The 18,378-nt window shown below is 35.5% G+C and overlaps 1 long non-coding RNA gene across 2 annotated transcripts; it reads left to right on the top strand.

The window, feature by feature from the left end:
• Positions 1 to 14,976: 14,976 nt before the first annotated feature.
• On the top strand, positions 14,977 to 15,602 carry LOC104226729 (uncharacterized). 2 transcript variants are annotated; one of them, XR_011400842.1, is made up of 3 exons: positions 14,977 to 15,078; positions 15,168 to 15,248; positions 15,519 to 15,602. It is a non-coding gene; the product is annotated as an uncharacterized lncRNA (long non-coding RNA). The 2 variants fall into 2 exon arrangements; XR_011400841.1 differs by lacking the exon at positions 15,519 to 15,602 and adding an exon at positions 15,380 to 15,447.
• Positions 15,603 to 18,378: the final 2,776 nt, after the last annotated feature.

The following is an 18,378-nucleotide window of genomic DNA, read 5'->3' on the forward strand; positions in this document are numbered from 1 at the left end:
GATTTGTTCGCGATAGCATATCACAAATTTGGACAGCAACATTTTTCTTCTATGCGATTGCATTGATTTGCCCGCGATCGTATAGGACATTTTGGGCCAGTAGCTATTTTCTTCTATGCGATCGCATCACTTCTCCCGCGATCGCAATGAACAAACACCCGACCAGACAAAATATATTCCAAAATCGAGGGTTACACCATTCAATTATATTTTGACTTCTAGAGCTCGGTTCTTGGCGACTTTTGGTGGGGTTTTCATGAAATTCGATTGGGTAATTGTTCTTAAACTAGAATTAAATATATTCCATGAATTTGTCTTTATTTTTATCATTTAAATTGTGTTTTGGGTTAGGGAAAGAGTTGGTTTTTGAAGAAAAATTTCAAAATGAAAAATCATGATTTGAGGGACCAAATGGAATCGGAATTGGATAAATTTTGTATGGTTGAACTCATTTTGGAATGGGTGATCGGATTTCATAAAATTTGACAGGTTCCGAGGTGCGGGCCCGAGGGTCGACTCTTGGGTCGATTTTTATATTTTTGTAAAGATTGAAACTTTATTATTCGGAATAGTTCCTTATTCGATTTATGTGTATTTTGGAGTTGTTATAGTTGGATTTGAGCTATCCGGAGGTCTTTTCGCCTGAGAAGTCCATTTTAGAGTACCGAGTTGTCGTCTTTGAGGTAAGTATCTTGCCTAACCTTGTGTGGGGGACTTCTCTTTAGGATTTGAGTCTGCTATGTTGATTGTAATTCATATACGTGAGGTGACGAGTGCGTGTTCGGACTTATTTTTGGAAAAATTGGCCTTTTAGGGTTCTTAGGTCCTTATATTCACTGTATATGAATGTGTACTTGATATGCTTGAGTTTTTCACTTACTAGTTTCACCTCTACATGCTCATGATTCGTTCTTATTGCCTACTTGACTCTTATTTTGCTTAACCAAACATTTTTACCTCTTCTATTGTCATGCTATCCTTCATAACTGCTCATCTTTATTGGAAATCATTATTATCTCTCCTATAATTATTTAGTCTCGGTTGAGGTGATGATTATCTTCCCACTGCCCATCCTTAATTGAAATTATTGTATTTTCTTCGTAAATTGCCCAACCTTAAAAGAAGTTTAGATAAGCTATATTTGGTCGACATTTCCTTATTTGAAATTATTTGATTCGTGTTAGCTTCCTTGTTATTTAAAATACATGTTGCGGGATCGTTGTTTCATATTATTTTCTTCCATGTTGAGCTGTTCTTATCACGCTTAGTATTCTCTATTGTAGTTATTCCTTGTGAGTTTTACCGTCTTCATGTGATCAAAAGTTCTTGAGTTGATTTACTTGTTGTGTTCTTGTCAATATTGTCATTCTTGTTGTTGTACTTGTTGTGGTGGTGCACGAGGTTTCTGTCGTGCGGTTGTTGATATTGTGATGCACAAGATTTCTGCTGTGCGGCTGTTGTTATGGGGTTGTACGAGGTTTATGCTGTGCTATTTCTACTATTGATATATTGCACATGATGTATAGCAAGGCAGGGTATATATATATATATATATAAAGGTGGGAACATTATGATGCACGTGTGGCGAAACAAGGCGGGCACTTATTATGTTATTATTTGCACACGTGGCGAGAAAAGGTGGGCTATGTCAGGGATTGATTGTGAGGATTTGTGATGGCCTGGGGGCATTCTTGTTATTTAATATTGTGTTGTGGTACGCTTACCTGTATGAGCTTTATCTCGTGGAAGTTGTGAGGAAACAACTTACGTGTTGTTCGTTCTTTTCCTTACAATTATTAGTTTGTAGGAACTATGTGAAAGCACTTGCACAAGCATACACGTAGTTGAACACTCCTATTGGATGTGAAGTCCTCCTAATTTTGCTGAGTATAGATGTACACCCTCGTTTACTTGTTATATATGTAAGTGAGTATAGATGTATACCCTTGTGTACTTGTTATATATGTGACAGTGGCTCTAGTTAGCAAGTGAGTTGTCAGCATGACCATGAGGTTGATGGGGGCACAGGATGCCAAGTGTTAGATTTCAGGTACTGGGACTCGTGAGCTGTAATTTGTCCGAGATTCGGTACTTCGTGGAAATTGTTGGATAAGACCTGATGTGAACACTATCGTAGGATCTGATTTATTTCTTACCTTTACTGTATTATGACTTTAGGATTTGGGTTTGTGTTTTCGCTCGCTCTTCTATGTCATTATTCTTAGTATTTTCGTTGTTACTTGTAGTTTTCTTCCCTTATTGTGATTGTAGAATTGTTAGCCATTTCGTGTAGTCTTTATATATACATCATGTTCCATTGTTCCTATATTTGTACAGTTTATTAGACTGGTAGGTGTCTTGACTGTTCCTCGTCACTACTCCACCGAGGTTGGTCTTGATACTTACTGGGCACCGTTGTGGTGTGCTCATGCTACTCTTCTGCACATTTTTGTTGTGCAGATCCAGGTATTTCTACTCAGTCTTATCATCCTTGAGGCGAGGCACTTTTGTAGAGACTTTGAGGTATATCTGTCACGTTCGCAGACCGAGGAGTCCCTTTTTATCTTTCTGTAATAGTATAGCCCTTTAGTAGTTTTCCTTTTGTTAGACATTTCTGAAGTTAGAGCTTCTTATGTATCTCTTAGCTTGTGATTCATGGGGTGCTGGATTTTTAGAGTGTTAGGTTGAGATTTTGTACTGTTATGTGCTAGGCGGCATCTTAAACACTATTTTATTTTACTATTTCAGTTTTTAAATTATTTCTTCCGCAACTGTTGTTTATATTCTGCATTGTTAGGCTCACCTAGTCATAGACACTAGGTGTCGTCACGATGGTTCACGGAGGGCGAACCGGGGTCGTGACATTCTGTTTTAAAGCACAAGCTTACCAAGCCCAATCCTCTAGTGTGTCAGAGTTCCCAAGGGCTTAATGAACCCCGGGAAGTGCTCACACTAGAGTGAAAAATCAGAACCAATTCAAGGGAAGATTAGAGACTAAATCCTGGTGTGTCAGAGTTCATAAGAGTCTCATAGGAACCCTGAGCAGTGCTCACACCAAGAAGGCTAAGGACAGTACTCAGATTAGCAAGGATTAGGGTTCAGAAAAGTGCAGGAGAGGATTAGGAACCATACTTAGGGATAGAGTCACACACAGAAACAGAGACAAACACTTTGAAACTAATAAGTTTTGAAACTAACAAGTTTGAAACTTTAACAAGGGATCAAAACATACTTCACAAAGACAGTAAAGAATTCAGATTATGAAAATAGCGTGCTGGTGATTAGTAAGAACTAATAGCATAGTGAGCACAAAATAATATGCTAGCAGAATAGATTAAGGGGTACATGATAGACTAGTTTTAGGGAATGATATTAAACACACTTAATGACAGCATTGAGTGCACATAATCAAATAGGTTTCATCACTAAGTTAAGATAAGCCTAACATGTATAGAGCAATGAATCGAGTACAGTAGCATATTGAGCAATCAAATGATAGAGAGGTTTAAGTGACTTACTAATTCAGATGCAACAGGAAAAGGTTAAGTAATGAGGCAATGAACATCAATAGCAGCGAGTGACAGTGCAGATTTCTAGCCTTGGCTTTCAGCCGGCCAGAATCAAAATAGAATGTAGTAGAATAGAGTATAAAGTTTTTTAGTGAAAGTAATTTCGAGTTCTTAATCTTGTTCTAAGGGGAAAGAGGGGAGGGGTTTAAATAGCCTTAGGCTAGGGTACACAAACATGGAAATAATCAATCAACTTATTTAAGGAAAAACTCAACACATTATTAAGGCAAGTCAGAAATGACAGTGCATAGACGTGTATAACAGTAATCAAACAAGTCTGGGAATCAAAGATTCTCAGGTAATAATTAAGGCAAGAACAGATAGACAGAATCAGTAAGAAAAAATGAAATAAGAATTGGAACCCTAATTTTTAAGGTAAGTAAAATCAGTCAGAATAATTAAAGAAAAATAACATGCATATAGACAGCTATAGGAAAATATTGAAGAAAACACGTTAACAAAATAAGAATCATAACATATCTAAGCCCTAATTTTAGGGCAAATAAACTGGTCAGGAAATTCACAAAATTCGCAATAGAATGCATATAGACGGATATAAGGGAACATTAAAGGAGATACTCAACAAAGTAGAACCGGGACAGATCTAAAAAAAATTGATCCTAATTTTAGGGTAAGTAAAACCAGTACGAAAATCACAGGTAAACAGAACATTTAAGAAGATATTCGACCATAAATAGAACTAGAACAGATCTTAAAGATCTGAGCCCTAATTTTAGGTCAAATATATTAGGCAAAAACTTTTAATGAAGAAAAAATAGCTGAGAAAATAGACACGCGGAAACATAAAGGAGGTTTTTAATAAATAAAAGTAAGAAAAATTTAAGAAGATCTTAAAAGATCTAAACCCTGTTTTAGGGTAAACACATAATCAAAAGAATCTCAGAGATTCGCACCCAAAGAGGTGAAAAATGAACATAGATGAGAAAGGGAGGAGAGTTCGAACCAGATTTGGTCCCAAAATGGGGAAATCGGCTTGCCATATTAGGCAAGCTACTAGGTTATACCATAATCGAGTAGCCAGTAGCAAGATAAGACCAATAAACTAAGAAAATCATCGAGGGATTCCATATCCGGTTGGAATCGAAGAAGGATTAGGGAGGGATGAGGTGATGGCGCCTAGGATTTCAGAGGAGAGGAAATGAGGGAGTTTAAGGGCGGTCGTTTAGAGATTATGAGGGGTTAGGGTTGAGGGAGTTAAGTTAAAAGGGGTGTGAGGAATGTGGGTCGTTGATCTTGAAAGATCAACAGTCAGGGTTGAAGGAGGGATTTGGGTCGGGTAAAACGGGTATTGGGTTTAGGGGTTTGTGTTATTTCGTTTGGGCTGGGGTATTTGGGCTAGATTTAAGTAGTTGGACTGGGTAAATGGGTTGGTTTAGGTAGCTTAGGTCCGAAAGTGATTAAGGAAAAATGGGCTATTATTTAAATACCCAATTAAATTAGTAAATAATTCATAAAAATGATAAGTAAATAGTAAAAATATTATTTGTGCATAAAAGTGATTAATGACAATAATTTAACACTCTGAAATATAAAAAGTTATTTTTTGTAGAAATAAGGTAATTATAAGTGTATATGGCTATTATTACAAAATGTGCAATTTTAACCTTTAAAAAAGCAAATGTAATTATAACACAAATGCACCAAAAATATTTAAAACCTAGTATGGGTGTAAATGATGAAGTTAGATGATAAAATCATCATAAAATAATTTATGATGCAATTAATGAGTATTTATCTAATAAAATGTGGGAATAAATTGATTTAAAGCCCTTAAAATTATAGAAAAATTATAAAAAATACTTGTACATGCTTGTAAACCCAATGATAATGAATGTGCACTATTTGAAAGAGTGTGTGTGTGTGTGTGTGTGTGTGTATATATATATATATATATATATATATATTTAAAATATATAAGGAAAAAATTAGGTACCAACACTTGGCAATACTAGGCTTTGTATCTCGGCTATTCTGGGCTCACTCATAGTCAGCCAAAGTAGGCTCTGTATATAACTTACAATTTGATCAGAGGTTGCCCAATAGGGGCTTGCCCATCGATTATAGCTCAATGATGGTGAAAATATTGTAATACATTATATATATAGACTCTCTGCTCTCTTAGCTGAAAGAAGACAAAACTAAACTGAATATGAAGTCCCGATAAGGGAAAATGTATTAACTTATGAGACTAGGACAATATACATAAATTCAGGAATATGAACTTCCCTTTATGTCTCGTTATCAAACACATGTAGTTACTGGATCATGCCAAAATGAAGGAAAGGTTTAGCCTTAACATACCTTAACCTCGTTGAGTCCTTAATAGCTTCCAAGCAATTCATCAAACAACTCAACTCAATCTACCATAGCATACGGATTTCCAAAATCAATGTTGAGTAAAGGCTAAGTCCACAACTTAAACTAGTAGCTTGTTTATGTAAATTTGGGCAGCATCCCCCTATAACAAGGGCCTCCTCCAATACCATATACCAACAACAACTACCAGAGAAATCCAGCAACATATAAATATCAATAACAAGACACCATATAACAACAACAAGTCACAACTACTTCACGACGAGCGGCAGGCCCTATTAGAATATGTATAACCCATATCACCCTTTATAGAGTTCTTACATTAACTTAACAACATCTTTAATATGATAATGAAGTAATTCGTCAATTATCCATCCTTATACCATATATTTATAACAAAGGAAACAATCCACAACTCCAACTATCTTCAATTAGCAACTTTATTCACTAGTTCATGTCTAGTCCATTTTTTTAACTTAAATCAACATCAAGATAACCTTAAGCACATGAAAGAAAACAATACACATACCTACTATTGTAGCTTCAAGTCTATATACAAGTTATATATAGCTTGCAATAGCCCTCAATGGTAATACAATATCATAGAAGTGACTTAAGCTAATCCAAGTATTATTTTATATTTTATCATCCTAAAAACTTAATCAACAAACAAGCAAGCTTAAGAACAATTAGTAGGTTGTTATACTCACCTTATCCAGTAGCAACAACTTGAAACTTCAGCCAAACATAGCCCACAACTATCCTCAATGACAACACAATCTCAAAGAGGTGTTGTTCTTCACTAGAACTAACTTTTGATGTTGAAATATGGTGTAATCCATTTGCAAGAATAAAAATAAACTAGGGTTGATATGAAAACCATAGGAGAGTATTTTACAGAACTTTTAAACCACTTAAAACAACTTCCCACACGAGCTGTAACCACCTAAAAATCAGCAACAATAAGAAGAACAAGAAACTTACTAGCGCGACGAGATTCCCGACACGTGATTTGTGTTGTTTGCCCTTTGTTTGGGTCTTAGATCATGAGAGAACCTTGAGAGAGTGTTTTTATATGTCTAGGGTCTGAAGATACCAAAAAATAGTGAGTTAAAATGGGGTTGAGGCATCTTATATATATATCAATATATCTCAACCACATATGTGGGTCCCATAGAGAGCTGCTTGGCGTAGTCTTGCGAAAATGCAAATATCTCTCTGCTCTGATATTGTATCGATGAACAGTTTAATGAGTTAGAAACTAGACTTGTATATCTTCAATTTTATAGGTGGATCACCCTATAATTCAAAGTATATTGGGAGGAAACTCAGCTATATTTGACCTAAGTTTTAACACATTTATGAATGTAACTTGGGATGACATTTTCCAACTTTTGTTCCACAACTCGCTTGACTTCAAAACGTAACACACGGCTATCATACGAGTAAAATAACTCATAACATAATCACCTTATAATGTTAAGCCCCCTAGACTTACCCAAAGAATACATGTTAACATATTCCCAATTTGTCGACTTTCGACGAAACTTATTTCCTTCAATTCTTGTAGCTTCTAAGCCTTCAAACCCTCTTGGTACTTGGTATTCATGAACTTAAATATTTGTAACCTTTACGTTAACATGATTAACTAACTTTGTAAACTTTTTAAAGATGATTTCATTTATGAGCTTACATCAATTGACTTACGACGTACTCTTACATATAAAAACATGGGGTTAACAGCGCCGAACTGATAACCAAATGCACCTGCCTCAGATCCTGCACAATTAGTGCAGAAGTGTAGCGTGAGTACATAAAAAACATGTACCCAGTAAGTACTAGTCTAACCACGAAGAAGTAGTGACGAGGGGTCGACTTCGACACTTACTATGGGCTAACAATAAAATACCGAAATTATAATTAAGCCTGGGCTACATAAATGAAGCTGAAAACTCAATAACAAGAAATAAATAGACAATTCTTTCACTAATAGTGCATCCCAAACTAATTTCCATCATTTAACAAGTTAACCTCTCAAGTCAATGGAACAATATCAAATATAATTGGCTTCCAAGTATTATTCCGCACGAATTATGTCGAGGTCGTATGGCCTGATCCAGAATAAAAACATGTATAATGTGCACTGCCGAGAGTCAAATGACACGAACCATAGATGCATCTATTCTACTGCCAAGGCGTTCAGCCCGCTCCACAATAAGAGAAAATACTTTATAAACAACCAATTCAAAGATAGTTAAGAGACTAACATTCAAAGAAGCGCCAGTTCTTATTAATGGTCAAGTAACACACCCAAAACTCAAGTAGATCAAATTTGACTTTTACAATTCCTTTATCAAGCTCCAACATGATTTAAGCACTTAAATTAACAAGTAGGGTGCAGGCATCGCATGTATAACATGATTTGGGTCCTAAACTACCCGGGCATAAGCATAATTTGTAGCTACGTACGGACTCTTGTCACCCCATGCATACGTAGACCCTCACAAATAGAAACACATATTAATTCAGTTCATCTATGAGGTTAATTCCCTCTTACAAGATTATAAAAGAGACTTACCTAGTCTCAAATCTTACTGTTCGGTCCACAATTGTGCTTAAACCCTCAAACCGGTGCCAAACGACTAGAAACTAGTCAAAAGTTATATAAAATAATCAATATATGTTCAAAAGTTCATATCCTAACTATTAAAGTGATTTCCCATCCCTAATTGAAGAATTTTAATTCATCCTCGGGCTCACATGCCCGGATGCCGAAATATTTTGAAGAAAGTTGTTACTCATAAGCTCATGAACTCAAATATATTATTTTCACTAAATTCCATAACCATTTTCGTGGTTAAATCTCATTTTTATCAAAACCTAGGTTTTCATCTAAACTAATGATTTCACAAATTTTTCATGTTAAATCTACCCATAATCTATGTATTTAACTCACATTGTGTATAAATTACTTACCTCAAAGTGTTAGGAGAAAACCCCACTCTAATATCTCCAAAAATCGCCCAAGGAATGAAATAAATGAGGTCAAAATACCTAAGTCCCGACTTAAATGAAGTGTTCTGCATTCTGCGATTTTCGCACCTGTGATGCCAGGTCCGCTTCTATGGAGTTCCTCAAGCCCAACGAGGGCCGCTTCGGTGGACAGGATTTCTGCTTCTGCAGTCCCACTTCTGCGGCGAGCGTGCCACTCCTGCGGCTTGAGTCGCTCATGCGCCCTCCTCAATTGCACCTGCACGTTCGCAAGTGCACACGAAACCCTGCATCATCCATGACCAAATGTACCAAAGCTGTTTTTGTGACCCAACCAACGCACCTGCGGGCTCACACCTACGGTCCAAAGCTCGCATGTGCAGGTACACCAAAACTGGTGCACCAGCAGCCCCTTTTGAGGCTTAACTCAATCCGCGTATTGTTTGAATGGCATCCGGGGCCCCCGAGGCCCCGTTCGAACATATCAACAAGTTTGAAATCATAAAACAAACTTGCTTAAACTCTTGGAATGCATAAAACAACATCAAAACTAAGAATCACACCTCAAACCAAATTGAACCAACTTAGGAACTTCAATTTCTTCAACTTACTCCGAACGGGCCGAAACATACTTAAACTACTCGGAATGACACCAAATTTTGCGTAAAAGTCTTAAATCACCATATGGAACTATTCACGAGCTTATAATTTCAAAGGGACCTTGATAACACCAAAACCTACTCCAAACCAAATTTAAAGAACTTTAAAACCTTCAAATAGTCAACTTTCACTATTAAGCGCTGATACGCTCCTGTATCATCTAAAACCTGATCCGAACATACGCTCAAGTCCAAAATCATCCTATGAACCTAGTGGAATCGTTGAATCCTGAGATCGTTTACTCAAAATATTGACCGAAGTCAAACTTAGCCTTTTAAAGTCAAACTAAGGAACCAAGTGTTCCGATTTCAACCCGAACCCTTCCAATCCCGAACTAACCATCCCCGCAAGTCATAAAATAGTAAAATCACATATAGTGAGTCTTACTCAGGTAAACGGGATTCTAGAAAGAAAAATGACCGATCGAGTCATTACACAGGGTGTATGTTATTCATTGATAACATAGTTTTGATTAACGAGATGCAGAGTGGCGTTAACGAGAGCCTGGAGGTTTGGAGACATTACCTTGAGTCTAAGGGTTTCAAGTTGAGCAGGACAAAGACGGAATATCTTGAGTGCAAGTTCAGTACCGAGCCGAGGAAAGTGGGTATGGACGTGAGGCTTGGATCGCATGTTATTTCCATGAGAGGCAGTTACAAGTACCTTTGGTCGGTTATCCAGTGGGATGGGGAGATCGACGAGGATGCCATACACCGTATAGGGGTGGGATGGATAAAATGGAGGTTAGAATCTAGAGTCATGTATGACAAAATAATGTCACCACTACTCAAAGGTAAATTTTATAGAGCGGTGGTTAGACCGACCATGTTGTATGGGGCTGAGTGTTGGCCAATTAAGAACTAACATATCCAGAAGATGAAAGTAGCAGAAATGAGGATGTTGAGGTGGATGTGCGGGCATACTAAGATGGATAAGATTAGGAATGAAGATATTCGGAGAAGGTGGGCGTGGCTTCATGGATGATAAGATGCGGGAAAGCTCAAATGGTTCGGGCACGTACAGAGGAGAAGCTTGGATGCCCCGGTAAGGAGGTGCGAGCGGTTGGAGTTGGTGGGTACGAAGAAAAGTAAAAGGCGCCTATGACGTATTGGGGAGAGGTGATCAGGCGGGATATGGTGAGGCTTCAAATCTCCGAGGACACTGCCCTCGATAAGAAGCTATAGAGGTCGAGCATTAAGGTTGTAGGTTATGAGGTAGTTGAGCATATCTAGTCTACTAATGTGAGGCTAGGCTGGTAGAATTTAGTCTTAGACTGCTAGTGGTCAATGTTGTGTTTACACTACTCTTCCATTTTTATAGTGTCGTACCTTATTTAATGGTTATTTTTTGCTTTCCATCTATTTACTGGTTCTTGTGATGTTGTCATTATTTCTATGGGTTTTTGTTGATGGAACTGGTATATTGTCTCTTTTCGTCTTCTTGAGCCGAGGGTCTATCTGAACAGCCTCTCTACGCCCTCGAGGTAAAGGTAAGGTCTGGGTATACACTACTTTCCCCAAACTCCACTTGTAGGATTTTACTAGCTTGTTATTGTTGTAGTACTCTCTACCATACAAAGTTGTAGCTTAATTAGCATTTGTTATATTTCTTGGATGCAGAAATTGATCTTAGCTATAACTTCTTTTATATAGTTTCTAAACACATTTTCATTTGATAGGTAAATTGATAGTCTTCTAACTACATTTTGACTATTATTATAATTTACAACCTTCAATTATTATACTAACATAATGTCCAGTTTGAAATGAAGGTTATATTGAACCGAAACACCTTCATGTTTTTTTCGATGGGTTCAAAGCAATTACGTACTACATTTAAATAAAGATGCTACGATATAATAATCTTAATATGGATAAGATTCGAGCCATGAGAAAGAAAAAGATCTTGATGTGAATCTAAAGTGTGTACCGAGTAAAAACAACAAATAAGCAAAAATAAACAAAATTCAACTAGAGATATTCTTATATATATAAAAATAATAATAGTTCAATTGAAAGGGAATTTACATTATGTAATTTTTTATTTATAATTTATTTTTTCCATTAATTTGATGTAAAGTTGTAAATCACATTTCTGTCATCAATTTATTCACATAATTTTACTATGATCAATTATTTCCTAACAAATTTAACATTGTTATTTAAAAATACTAGTAGGGTGAAGCCCTGCTATGCACGGGCCCTACATAATATTTTGGCAAACAAAATAAAATTACAGAGAAACAACAACATAATTTGGTTAATGATTTACCAAGCTTGTTCAAACCAAATAAAAGACATCTAATCTAGCAAATTCCCAAGCAACATGCTATGAAGAGCTAATTTGTATAAAGATCAAACAATTTTGGGTCTCCGCCCGCAGTAGAAGCAACAAGTTAAAATTGAGGAATTTTTTTAAGGAATTTTTACCTATCTATACCATATATCAAACCTTATTACCTTCATTGTTTAAGAATTGTGTTAATTACATTTAAGCATATCAAATTACCATTTATATACCATGATTCAAATTAAGGGTATAATTATTCCTTCATTTATTGTAGGCGTGATTTTAGGACCGTATTTTCACGTTATTTCGTTTACCCGCCTCTCTCTCCTCCCCCCCCCCACACCCCCTACGATTTACCTTCAGTTAATTCCCCCCCCCTACACGATTTACCTTTAGTTTTTCCCCCATTCTCGTACAATCTCTTCTCACCCACAATTACCATCACTTTCTTCTCCACTTAATTACCTTCAGTTGTATCCCCCACGATTTGAATTCACTTTCATCTTTGTCTTCAACTCCTAAATCATGAAAAAAAACCAACACTCCCAAAAAAAATCATCAAAAGCTATATTAGCTGATATTCCAACCTTTGATTTGGGTGTTTTAACACTAAAATCACCACCCAAAAACCCACAATCGACGCATGCAAGTGAACAAACTACTGGTATTTCATCTCCTGGACAAATTCGTGCAGAAATGAGAAGCAAGCATTTGCACGATGTTGATGCTGGTGGAGTTGATAAACTAGTCGAGAAACAACTCAAACGCAAGGAGAAAGAGTTGAGTGTAGATGACGATTTTGTAGATGATTCCCCCAAAGTTCCATCTGTGAAAAAATCCAAAGTATCTCCTTCTTCATCAAAACCAAAAAAGAAGAAACTCTAAAAAAAAGTACCAAAATTGGTTCACCAAAAAATTTCAATAAAGGTAAATACTATTTATTTTTCCTCACTGTTTTGTAGTTTGATTTTGGTTGTAAAAATCTGTTGTTCAAGTGTTAATTTAGTGTTCAAGTATTTTTTGGCCAAATGTGGTATTGTCCTAATTTTGTAGATTATTTGTCGCAATTTTGTAGGTTTAATGGAACTGTGATTATTAGACAGTCTATAACTGTAGTTAGTATGTAGTTGATTTGTAGTCTGATCGTTAAATTGTAGAGATGATATTTTTCATTGCAACATGTATTGCTGCTACATTTAACTTCATTCTGAATACAATTAATCTACATTTTGTGAGTTACTTGAAGTAACTGTTACATTCTGTAGATAATGTTTACACGTGCATTGTTCTTCTTTGATTGTTCAAGTGTATTTTGGTAAAATATGGTGTTGTCCTAATTTTGTAGATTCTTTGTCTCAATTTTGTAGGTTAATTGGAACTGTGACTCTTAGACAGTGTATAAATGTAGTTAGTTTGTAGTTGATGTGTAGTCTGATGGTTAAATTGTAGATATGATATTTTTTATTGTAGCCTGTATAGCTCATATATTTAACTTCATTCTAACTACAGTTAATCTACATTTATGTGAGATACTTGAAGTAACTGTTTTGTAGATTCTTTGTCTCAATTTTGTAGTTTAATTGGAACTGTGACTCTTAGACAGTGTATAAATGTAGTTAGTTTGTAGTTGATGTGTATATGTAGATTACTACTTCCTTTTTATGCAAACTACTAATGTTCATTAATTTTATATTTTCTACAGAATGGCCCTTACTTTGCACAACAAAATATTGATTATGGTGTGCTTAGATTCCACAGTTTGTGTGATCCTAGCATATCTAGCCAGATACAAGCTTTACTCTCTCCGAATGCTTTAAGGGTTTTCAAAAAAACTTGTTTTGGTTACTTATTAGGTCTCCCCACAATCTGTATGCAAAACCAATCACTTCATCTTCTGATGAAGTATGAATTGACAAAGTCTACTGACTCATATTTTTCAGTACTATTTAAGGGTGAAAAATTGAATTTTTCCTTGAGAGAATTTGGGTTGATAACTGGTCTTAATTGTGTGAATAAGTTTTCAGACTATGGTTACACTTCCACCTATGTTAGCCCTTTAATGAATACATATTTTCCGAACAAAGAAAGGGTTGAGAAATGGCATTTGAAAAATGTAGTGACTAATAAAGCATGGGCAAACGATGTGGATGCGGTGAAGTTGTGCATTCTTTATATGTTGGAATTTTTTGTTTGTCCTTCTGATAAAGACCATGTGACTTTCATAGACAAGTTTATGTTCTTTCTAATAGAGTCTGGTAATTTTGAGTCATACCCATGGGGTATCAAATCCTTCAAGCAGGTTATTGAATCTGTCCGACATCGTCTTAATCCCCATGTACATTCTTATCTGATACGGGGATGCTCATTAGCCTTGCAAGTGTGGCTATATGAGTGTTGCTCGTCCGTCAGCACCGAGCTTGCTACGAGATGTTCTGAATCTATACCTCGCATTTTAAGATGGTCAGCTACAAAGGGGCAGATTTGGTTAACTGCAATTGAAGAGAAGATGATCAAGCCTGAGTGGATCAAGGTATTTTTTTCCACTTTTGTATGATGCTACAATTACATTCATAATAACTACATTGAATCTACATTTTTTTTGTCACTTGAATTAACTGTTATTTTCATCATTCAGTTCACAAACATGATTGAATCTGGAGAAGAGCTTGGAGTGCTTAATCTGCCAGACAAGATTCAATATGAAGATGAACATGGTGCTCAACCATCACATGTTCCAACTGCTGCTTCTCCATCATTTGAACCCAAATATACAGATTGTCAAGAGGACATTGAATCTGTCAGTAGCAAGCTCAGGAAGTTGGAAAAGGGGATTGTGCAGGTATTATGAATAACTACAATATATTGACATAATTTGCTACATTTTGACTTCATTACATAACAATTATAGTATGTTATACATTGTAGTTAATTTGTGGTATAAATCTATAACAATTATAGTTTGTTGAATTGTAGTGTAACTGTAGCAGTTAGAATAAGATTACCAACTAATTATATATTTAATTTTTAGGTTGATGGAAAGTTAGATGCCTATAGGAAGGCTGTTTTTGAGGAAGACTAATTAAGACATATGAATAAAGTAGTCTCAAATATTCCCCAAAATTGTAGTTTGCTGGTAGTTCAACAAAAAATAATTACCAACATCAAGGAGAGAACAACCAGCAATTCCAGTTCAATGCTGGTGATCAACTGCATGGAAGCACAAGCAATACAGGTATCTACAAAATTCCTACATACATATCTACAAAATTTCAAGACATCATTATTTAATTATACTAATCACTTTTTCACTATGTGTTGCAGCTACAATTTCTCCAGAACATTTTCAACCACATGTTGACTTATATCCTGACTTCCAAGAAGCAGCTGAGGCATATAAAGCAGGTACAGAACCATTCCTTCATTACAATAAGGTTTTTATGCAAAATTTTAATAATTTACACCTTAACTACATATTCCTACATATATCTACAATTCTCATTTCCAATTATTCATTCAAGCTGAAGTTTCAGCAGAACATCTACAAGGAAATATTGAGGAAGAACCAGTAATTGATGAAGTAGTTGAGGCACAACAAGCAGGTAATATATTCTCTATATTCTCTATAACTCCATAATACTGTTCATAACTACATAGATCTACACTTATCTACAGAAGGTGAAGTTCCACAGTCGCCAATTCACGGTGTGACTGTGACTGAAGTTGTTCCTGAAGGCATTGATAAAAAAGTTGTTCCTGAAGTTGTTCCTGAAGGCATTGACAACAAAGGTTTGACATTGGATGACTTTGAGCTGCCAGAAAACTTATCACAGTTGGTCATGTATGGCGAGCCCATACCATATGAATCAACCCATGTTCATCCCGGTAGAACCAGGCAACCGGGAAAACATGCACGATCACCTTTCACATCTTTATATAGTTCTGAAGGCAGCACATCTGTTGGACCTAAATTTTTTTACCTCAAGCACCCGTTCACAAGTGTCATAGGTGAAAATGTAGATCCTGAATTGACAGAAAGGTTCACCAACTGGTTATATATTCGTAGTGATAAAGTATCTAGGAGGTATGAATGCTTCATTTTACACTGTCTGTTCAGCATTTTTATACTTTAAAATTGTAATTCATTTTGTCAATTTTTTGTATTTGATATTTTTTTGTTATTACGGGAGGAAATATTACTTTTCCAAGAAGGATAACCAAATCAAGCCTTGGTTGGATTTTGGTTGTGAAAAGATTGATAAGAAGGACTGGTTTTATGCCCTTGCTCACCCCGGACAAGTCATCAATAACACAGTAAGTATAAAGAACAGAATCATTCACAATATCTGTTTTGTCTTAGTTGTGTAGTGTAATTGTAGTTTATTTTTCAGCTATGATGTGTAATTGTAGTAATATTGTAGACAACATATATATGTTACTATATTTATGTCTCAGCTGTGAAATTTTGCTTTTTATGGACCTTATGTATCATATGTGATGATGATTGTATGTACAAACTGGAATTTTGGTACTTTTGACTGACTTGGAATCTCTGTGTACCACAACTGTAGTTACCTTGTAGTAATATTGTAGAGCTTGTGATTGTGCCTATTAATATTAACTGTAGGTTGAACTTGCTGATTATTGGGACCTTAAGTTAGGTGGTATGTTTCATTTGTTCCTCTGTATAGTGAATAAATGTAGACAGTGCATAAATATAGTTAATGTGTAGTTGTTTTGTAGTCTGATGGGTCAATTGTACATATAGTACTTGTTCACTATGGTTCATACAAACTACAATTAAATTACATTTTGTGAGGTACTTGGACTAACTGTTATATTTCTGTAGTTATAGTGTAGCTAATTTGCAGCAATCTGTTAGAGTTTTTAATAAATTCAAATTGTAGTTAATCTGTAGTTGTTTTGTAGACAAGTGTGGTTACACCGTACCTTATTGTATATGTTTATTCTATTTTGGCAGCACATTGATGTTATTATGTATTATCTGCGAAAAAGAGGCAAATATGGCCCCAACAATAATACTAGGTTCACAACCACGGATTGCTTGTTCAAGACAAAGATTGAAAGAATCTATGACAAGTTCATAAGTTCTCCACCGGAACAAAGGTATTCGGTTGTTAAACCCGAGGATGATGTTGGAGAATATATTCTTGGGTACAGAATTCTTGCTAATGTTGCCTGGGATCTTGTTGACTATGTGCTCATACCTGTGAACCTTGTAGAGAACTTCCATTGGTTGTTGCTAGTTTTTGACATAAAGGACAGACAACTTTATGTTTATGATTCCATGGTGAGAACAAACCGTCATAAAACAGTTGAGACATTGGTTGAAAAGTTTTCAATCATTATCCCTCTGTATTTGTCATGCACTGGTTTCTATGGTAAACGTAAAGACATTGACTTCAAGACCACAAAGGCATACATCGAGAAACCAGTTACGGACCCTCTCGACATACAGTGGATGGTTGCTGAGATTCCACAACAAAAGGAAGGCTCAGTGTAAAAAATAATCTCCTTTTCTATATGTTTAATTATTTTATTTTAATCATTTGTTATATAATAAAAAATTCTCATCTTATGCAGTGATTGTGGTGTATTTGTGGCTGCATTTGCGGAGTATGTTAGCCTTGGAGATTTGGCAATCCCAAAGGAAGATCTTTCTGATATTGACCAACACCGTAGACGCTATGGAGCTCTACTGTGGGACTATGCAACAAAGAAGCAAGAAGATGGGTCAATCAGTGAGAGTGAGGTTACTGGCAGGCTAGCAAGGAGGAAGGGTGCTCCGGCAAAAAACGAGAGGACTAGAGTGCAACGAAAGAAGAAATAGACTATTGTGTTCCTAGTTTGGTCTGTGAAATTTGGTAGTTGAATTGGAAAACAATGTAGGAAATATGTCGTTTTGGTTTTCTACAACACTTTTTGTTGATTACATTATACTCGAGTACTCTGATTACATTTTTACAGCAACAGCTTTGTCTTACAATTTGACTTTAATCTTCAAGTTATTTTTATAAATACCTTCAAGTGCCAAGTAATATCTGTATATAACTGTCATTTGTTACACAGCATAAAGATAAAATAAATACAGGAATCATATAAATAATTTAGCCATCTTTTATCAACAAGGTTTATCAAAAAAATTCAATTTATCTACATATAAACTACGTTAAACTACATTTTAACTACAACTCCTCTACATATGAATAACAGGACTACAGTTCTAATACAGTTAAACTACATATTCACTACAATCTGCATACAATTTACGTTGAATGCATTCTTTATTAATATCAGTTTTTTGTATACAGTAAATATTAAAGTTTAACTATTCTATAAAAAAAGACAACTTTAGATGCTTGACAGAATACATAAAAACATAAATAGTGCAGATACACAAATTGATGTTTATACTTCTTATTCATCTTCAAAAACTTAAACAATTACACAAGAAAATCCGATAATTTGAGCTCACTAACATTTATTTTGAATAACTATTCTAACTACATGATAT

The sequence above is a fragment of the Nicotiana sylvestris genome, chromosome 7 (genome assembly GCF_000393655.2).
Source record: "Nicotiana sylvestris chromosome 7, ASM39365v2, whole genome shotgun sequence".
Taxonomy (NCBI): domain Eukaryota; kingdom Viridiplantae; phylum Streptophyta; class Magnoliopsida; order Solanales; family Solanaceae; genus Nicotiana; species Nicotiana sylvestris.